This window comes from Sminthopsis crassicaudata, chromosome 3 (assembly GCF_048593235.1).
Source record: "Sminthopsis crassicaudata isolate SCR6 chromosome 3, ASM4859323v1, whole genome shotgun sequence".
NCBI classification, from domain to species: Eukaryota; Metazoa; Chordata; class Mammalia; order Dasyuromorphia; family Dasyuridae; genus Sminthopsis; species Sminthopsis crassicaudata.
This window is the reverse complement of record NC_133619.1, coordinates 461543921-461551479: the sequence shown is the minus strand read 5'-3', so window position 1 is coordinate 461551479 and position 7559 is coordinate 461543921. Positions and strand designations below refer to the sequence as shown.

General features: G+C 37.8%; 1 pseudogene; it reads left to right on the top strand.

Annotated features, from left to right (window-relative positions):
* Positions 1-5392: 5392 nt before the first annotated feature.
* LOC141562969 (T-complex protein 1 subunit zeta pseudogene) lies at positions 5393-7268 on the top strand (annotated as a pseudogene).
* The last annotated feature ends 291 nt before the right edge of the window (positions 7269-7559 follow it).

The window sequence follows — 7559 nt, the reverse complement described above, 5'->3', positions numbered from 1 at the left end:
TCCAACTCAAATTTCAGGACATTGTTATTCTCTATCATAGCTTCTCTTTTCTGTTCCCATTTTTCTTCATAGTCTCTTAACTTTTTAACATTCTCTTCTAGGAGAGAGTTATGTGATGGGAGGCAGGTATCGTTCCCCTTTAGAGTGTTATCTGCTGACTCTCTGTTATTAACTTCCTCGGGGTTGGATACCCGCTCTTTCTCTGTGTAGAAGAAATCAATTGTTCCCTTAAGCTTTTTACTCATTGTTAAAAATCTTTTGGGGTCTGCCCTTGGGGTAAGAAGTTTATTTATTTATTTATTTACAAGCTTCCTCCCAGATTGGATACATGCAGAAGCTGTTCCTGTGCCTTAACTAAGAGAGAGCTCTGGGAGAGAGTTTCCCTCCCCCTCCCTGGAAATGCCTCAGAGGTGATACGACAGCACTGTAAGGGTTGCCTAGTGAAGGACCCCACTGTGTGACCTAGCAACTTCCATGAGGTTTAAGACTGAACAGTAAAAGCAACACAATGCCCAGCCAATGCGTCTGTAGGGCGTGGATATCAGCAGGTGACCTGAAAAGCCCCTGTGGTCAAACTGGAAGTGTCTGCCCCGAAACCGCAGTCCCTACTTCAAAGGTTCTGCTTCTCTGTGAATTCCTCTGCTGCTAGAGTTTCACAGCCACAGGCCAAGCCTGGCCCTATATGGATTAGATGTTACCTCGGGTTGTGTCCCAGCTGTTCAGGCTCTTAACTACTCCAAGGTGAAATCCTGGACAGTAGAAGGCGGCTTCAGAGCTCTGCCGAGATCTGTTAGGTCACTTCCGGATTGGTGTGGTTCTAGGATCTAGCTTTATATTTTAAAGTGGCTTGATTTCTCTTCTGAACTGCTGTTTTATAAGCAGAGAAGAGCTAACAGCCTGTGCCAGATTCCTCTATCACAATGGCTTCTCTGATCCCAGAGTTCTCCCCAGCCCAAGCGGCACAGTGTGCTAGCACCTAACCATCTGTGCTGGCCTTTTTTCTTCCTCCCCTTGGAACTGACCTTTTCTGTAGAGACTCCAGATTCTCTTCAGCTGGCATGTTGAGCTTCTTCTAATCCTTGTGGTTTCTATCAGTCCAGGGTTATTTTTGAGGCTGATTTAACTAATTGGTAATGAGGGAGGAAGGGAGCTTACAAATTCGCATGTATCTTCTCCACCATCTTGGCTCCGCCCAGTATAGCTTTACTTTTTTTTCTTACACAATGTAGCATTTTAAAATTTAAAGCATTTTCCACATATATTTTCTCAATCTTTATTATAACTTGGTGAAGTACATAAAAAAGTATTATATCCATATGTCACATGAAGAAATGTAGGAATAGAGAAATTAATTGAATTTTTTTAACATTACGCAGTTAATGAAAGTCAGAGAAAGGACTAGAACATAAGCTTTCTTCTATAGTATTTCACCACAATTTTTTTTTATTAATTTTTATAATTATAACATTTTCTTTGGCAGTACATACGCATAGGTATTTTTTTTTTACAGTATTATCCCTTGTACTCCCTTCTGTTCTGAGTTTTTCCCCTCCTTCCTTCCAATACAATATATATGTGCAGAACTGAATTTTGTTGTTCTTGCTGTTGCAAAGGAAGGATTGTATTCACAAGGTAAAAATAATCTGTTAAGAGAAACAGAACAAAACAAAACAAAACAAAACAACAACAAAAAAAAACCAAAACAAACAAACAAACAAAAAAACAAAACAAAAAAAAAAAAAAAAAAAAAAAAACAATACTCACAGTTTACACTAATTTCCCAGTGTTCCTTTTCTGGATGTAGCTGATTCTGTCAATCATTGATCAATTGGAATTGTATTAGCTCTTCTCTATGTTGAAGTTATCCACTTCCATCAGAATACATCCTCATATAGTATCATTGTTGAAGTGTATAATGATCCCCTAGTTCTGCTCGTTTCACTCAGCATCAGTTGATGTAAGTGTCTCCAAGCTTCTCTGTATTCCTCCTGTTGGTCATTTCTTACAGAATAATAATATTCCATAATATTCATATACCATAATTTACCCAACCATTCTGCAATTGATGGACATCCATTCATTTTCCAGCTTCTAGTCACTATGAAAAGGGCTGCCACAAAAATTTTGGCACATACAGGTCCCTTTCCCTTCTTTAGTATTTCCTTGGGATATAAGCCCAGTAGTAGTACGGCTAGGTCAAAGGGTATGCATATTTTGATAACTTTTTGGGCATAATTCCAGATTGCTCTCCAGAATAATTGGATTCTTTCACAACTCCACCAACAATGCATCAGTGTCCCAGTTTTCCCTACAGCCCCTCCAACATTCACAGTTATTTGTTCCTGTCATCTTAGCTAATCTGACAGGTGTGTAATGATATCTCAGAGTTGTCTTAATTTGCATTTCTCTGATCAATAGTGATTTGGAACACTTTCATATGAGTGGAAATAATTTTAATTTCATCATCTGAAAATTGTCTGTTCATATCCTTTGACAATATATCAATTGGAAAATGGCTTGATTTCTTATAAATTAAAGTCAATTCTCTGTATATTTTGGAGATGAGGCCTTTATCAGAACCTTTAACTGTAAAAATGTTTTCCCAATTTGTTACTTCCCTTCTAATCTTGTTTGCATTAGTTTTGTTTGTGCAGAAACTTTTTATTTTGATGTAATCAAAATTTTATATTTTGTGATCAATAATGGTCTCTAGTGCTCCCTTGGACACAAACTCCTTCCTCCTCCACAAGTCTGAGAGGTAAACCATCCCATGTTCCTCCAATTTATTTATGATTTCGTTCTTTATGCCTAAATCTTGGACCCATTTTGATCTAATCTTAGTATGTGGTGTTAAATGTGGGTCCATGCCTAGTTTCTTCCATACTAATTTCCAGTTTTCCCAGCAGTTTTTGTCAAATAATGAATTCTTATCCCAAAATTTGGGATCTTTGGGTTTGTCAAACACTAGATTGCTTTTTTTATTCACTATCTTGCCCTGTGAACCTAACCTATGCCACTGATCAACTAGTCTATTTCTTAGCCAATACCAAATGGTTTTGGTGACTATTGCTTTATAATACAGTTCTAGATCAGGTACAGCTAGACCACCTTCACTTAATTTTTTTTCATTACTTCCCTTGAAATTCTCGACCTTTTGTTGTTCCATATGAATTTTGTTGTTATTTTTTCTAGGTCATTAAAATAGTTTCTTGGGAGTCTGATTGGTATAGCACTAAATAAATAGATTAGTTTAGAGAGTATTGCCATCTTAATTATATTCGCTCGGCCTATCCAAGAACATTGAATGTCTTTCCAATTATTTAAATCTGACTTTATTTTTGTGGCAAGTGTTTTGTAATTTTGCTCATATAATTCCTGACTCTCTTTTGGTAGATATATTCCCAAATATTTTATACTCTCAACATTTGTTTGGAATGGAATTTCTCTTTGTATCTCTTGCTGTTGGATTGTGTTGGTAATGTATAAAAATGCTGAGGATTTATGTGGATTTATTTTGTATCCTGCAACTTTGCTAAAATTCTGAATTATTTCTAATAGCTTTTTAGCAGAGTCTTTGGGGTTCTCTAAATATACCATCATGTCATCTGCAAAGAGTGATAATTTGATTTCCTCATTTCCTACTCTAATTCCTTCAATCTCCTTCTCGGCTCTTATTGCCGAGGCTAGAGTTTCTAGTACTATATTGAATAGTAATGGTGATAAGTGGGCAACCTTGTTTCACTCCTTATCTTACAGGGAAAGGTTCTAGTTTATCGCCATTACATATGATGTTTACTGAAGGTTTTAAATATATGCTTGTTATTATTTTAAGGAATAGTCCATTTATTCCTATACTCTCAAGCGTTTTTAGTAGGAATGGATGTTGGATTTTATCAAATGCTTTTTCTGCATCTATTGAAATGATCATACGGTTTTTATTAATTTGATTATTAATATGGTCCATTATACTAATAGTTTCCTAATATTAAACCAGCCCTGCATTCCTGGTATAAATCCTACTTGGTCATAGTATATTATCCTGGGGGTGATTTTCTGAAGTCTATTTGCTAATATCTTATTTAAGATTTTAGCATCAATGTTCATTAAGGAAATTGGTCTATAGTTTTCTTTCTCAGTTTTCAATCTACCTGGTTTAGGTATCAGTACCATGTCTGTGTCATAAAAGGAATTTGGTAGGACTCCTTCAATCCCCATTTTTTCAAATAGTTTACATAGCATTGGAATTAGTTGTTCTTTAAATGTTTGGTAGAATTCACATATAAATCCATCTGGTCCTGGGGACTTTTTCTTAGGAAGTTGGTTAATAGCTTGTTCTATTTCTTTTTCTGAGATGGGACTATTTAGACTACTTACTTCTTCCTCTCTTAAAGGGCAAGCTATATTTTTAAAGGTATGCTTCCATTTCATTTAAGTTATCGAATTGATTGGCATAAAGTTGAGCAAAGTAGCTCCTATTGTTCCAATTTCTTCTTCATTAGTGGTGAGTTTTCCCTTTTCATTTTCAAGACTAACAATTTGCTTTTTCTCTTTCCTTGTTTGAATCAGGTTTACTAATGGTTTGTCTATTTTGTTGGTTTTTTCATAGAACCAACTCTTAGTTTTATTAATTAATTCAATAGTTTTTTTTTTTTTTGTTTGTTTTGTTTTTTTACTTTCAATTTTATTAATCTCACCTTTTATTTTTTGAATTTCAAGTTTTGTGTTTGTCTGGGGGTTTTTAATTTGTTCCTTTTCTAGCAATTTTAGTTGTAAGCCCAATTTATTGACCCTCTCTTTCTCTATTTCATGCAAGTAAGCCTGTAGAGATATAAAACTTCCTCTTATTACTGCTTTGGCTGTATCCCACACATTTTGGTATGATGTCTCATTATTGTCATTTTCTTGGGTGAAGTTATTAATTATGTCTATGATTTGCTGTACCCAATCATTCTTTAGTATAAGATTATTTAGCTTCCAATTGTTTTTTGGTCTATTTTCACCTGGCTTTTTATTAAATGTAATTTTGATTGCATTGTGGTCTGAAAATGATGCACTTACTATTCTTGCCTTAATGCATTTGATTTTGTATTTTTTATGCCCTAGTATGTAATCAATTTTTGTATAGGTTCCATGAACTGCTGAGCAGAAAGTATACTCCTTTCTGTCTCCATTTAGCTTTTGGCAAAGATCTATCATATCATACTTTTCTAGTATTTCTATTTACCTCTTTGACTTCTTTCTTATTTATTTTGTGGTTTGATTTATCTAATTCTGAGAGTGCAAGGTTGAGATCTCCCACTATTATAGTTTTGCTATCTATTTCTTCTTGCAGCTCTCTTAATTTCTCTTTTAAGAATTTAGATGCTGGAACGAGATTTGGGGCTGCGGCTGACTGAATACCTTCGGACTTGCTTCTCTTGTGCCCGCCTCCAGCTCTGCTGCCGCCGCTCCTCAGCCATGTCGGCCGGCCGTGAAGGCGCTGAATCCCAAAGCCGAGGTGGCCCGGGCCCAGGCGGTGCTGGCCATGAACATCAGCACAGCCCTAGGGCTGGAGGACGTGCTGAGGACCAATCTGGGGCCCAAGGGCACCATGAAGATGCTTGTTTCTGGCGCCGGAGACATCAAGCTCACCAAGGATGGCAACGTGCTGTTACACGAGATGCAAATTCAACACCCCACGGCCTCCTTGATTGCAAAAGTAGCTACAGCGCAGGATGATATTACTGGCGATGGCACCACTTCCAACGTTCTCATCATCGGGGAGCTGCTGAAGCAGGCGGACCTCTACATCTCCGAAGGTCTGCACCCTAGAATCATAACGGAAGGGTTTGAAGCTGCCAAGACAAAGGCCCTTGAAGTCTTGGATCAAATCAAAATAAGCAAAGAAATTGATAGAGAAATCCTCATGGATGTTGCCCGAACATCCCTGCGCACCAAAGTCAATGCTGACCTGGCCGACGTGCTGACAGAGGCAGTGGTGGACTCAATTCTGGCTGTCAGAAGACCAGGTGAACCTGTTGATCTTTTCATGGTAGAAATCATGGAGATGAAGCATAAATCGGAAACTGACACAACGTTGATCAGAGAGCTGGTTCTGGACCATGGTGCCTGCCATCCTGATATGAAGAAAAGACTAGAAGATGCTTACATTCTTACGTGCAATGTATCATTAGAATATGAAAAAAACAGAAGTGAATTCTGGATTTTTTTACAAAAGTGCGGAGGAAAGAGAGAAACTAGTAAAAGCAGAAAGGAAATTCATTGAAGATAGAGTAAAGAAAATAGTAGAACTGAAAAGAAAAGTATGTGGTGATTCAGACAAAGGATTTGTTGTTATTAATCAAAAGGGAATTGACCCATTTTCTTTAGATGCTCTTGCAAAAGAAGGCATAGTAGCTCTCCGCAGGGCAAAAAGAAGAAATATGGAGAGGTTGACTCTTGCATGTGGTGGAATGGCTATGAATTCTCTAGATGACTTAAATCCTGACTGTTTGGGACATGCAGGACTTGTCTATGAATACACACTAGGAGAAGAGAAGTTCACCTTCATCGAGAAGTGTGTCAACCCTCGATCTGTCACCTTGTTGATCAAGGGACCCAATAAGCACACGATCACCCAGATCAAGGATGCAGTGAGAGACGGCCTGCGAGTAGTCAAGAATGCCATCGAAGATGGCTGTGTGGTACCCGGGGCTGGTGCAGTGGAAGTTGCCATCGCTGAAGCTCTCATTAAACATAAGCCCAATGTTAAGGTAAGAGCCCGTCTTGGAGTCCAAGCTTTTGCTGACGCACTGCTCATTATTCCCAAGGTTCTTGCTCAGAACTCTGGTTTTGACCTTCAGGAAACACTAGTTAAGATACAGGCTGAACATGCAGAATCAGGACAACTTGTTGGTGTTGACTTAAAGACAGGTGAGCCCATTGTTGCTGCTGAAGCCGGCATCTGGGATAACTATTGTGTCAAGAAGCAGTTGCTTCACTCTTGCACTGTGATTGCCACCAATATCCTCCTGGTTGATGAGATCATGCGCGCTGGGATGTCTTCTCTGAAAGGTTGAGCGGAATCTCAGGTTTCCACAAAGGTCCTACAGAAAGAACCGCAACGTGTGGCTAGTGGTGGTTGTTCTTCCCAGCTGCCAAAGGATTTCCCAAAGAATAATTGTTTTTCTTACTGTTGCAGTAAACCTTGTCCCTAAAACTGAAATTATTGGCCCCTATTCAAATGTAAGATTCTAAAATGGATTACAGTATTTATTTATTTTTTTTAATTGCACTGAGGCCTATGATTAAAGCTGCGGTCCTTTTTACCCAAAAAAAAAAAAAAAAAAAAAAAAAAAGAATTTAGATGCTGCACCACTTGATGCATATATGTTTAATATTGATACTGCTTCATTATTAATGCTACCCTTTAGCAGGATATAATGCCCTTCCTTATCTCTTTTAATTAGATCAATTTTTGTTTTTGCTTGATCTGAGATGAGGATGGCTACCCCTGCTTTTTTGGCTTTGCCTGAAGCATAGTAGATTCTGCTCCATCCTTTTACTTTTAGTTTGAATGT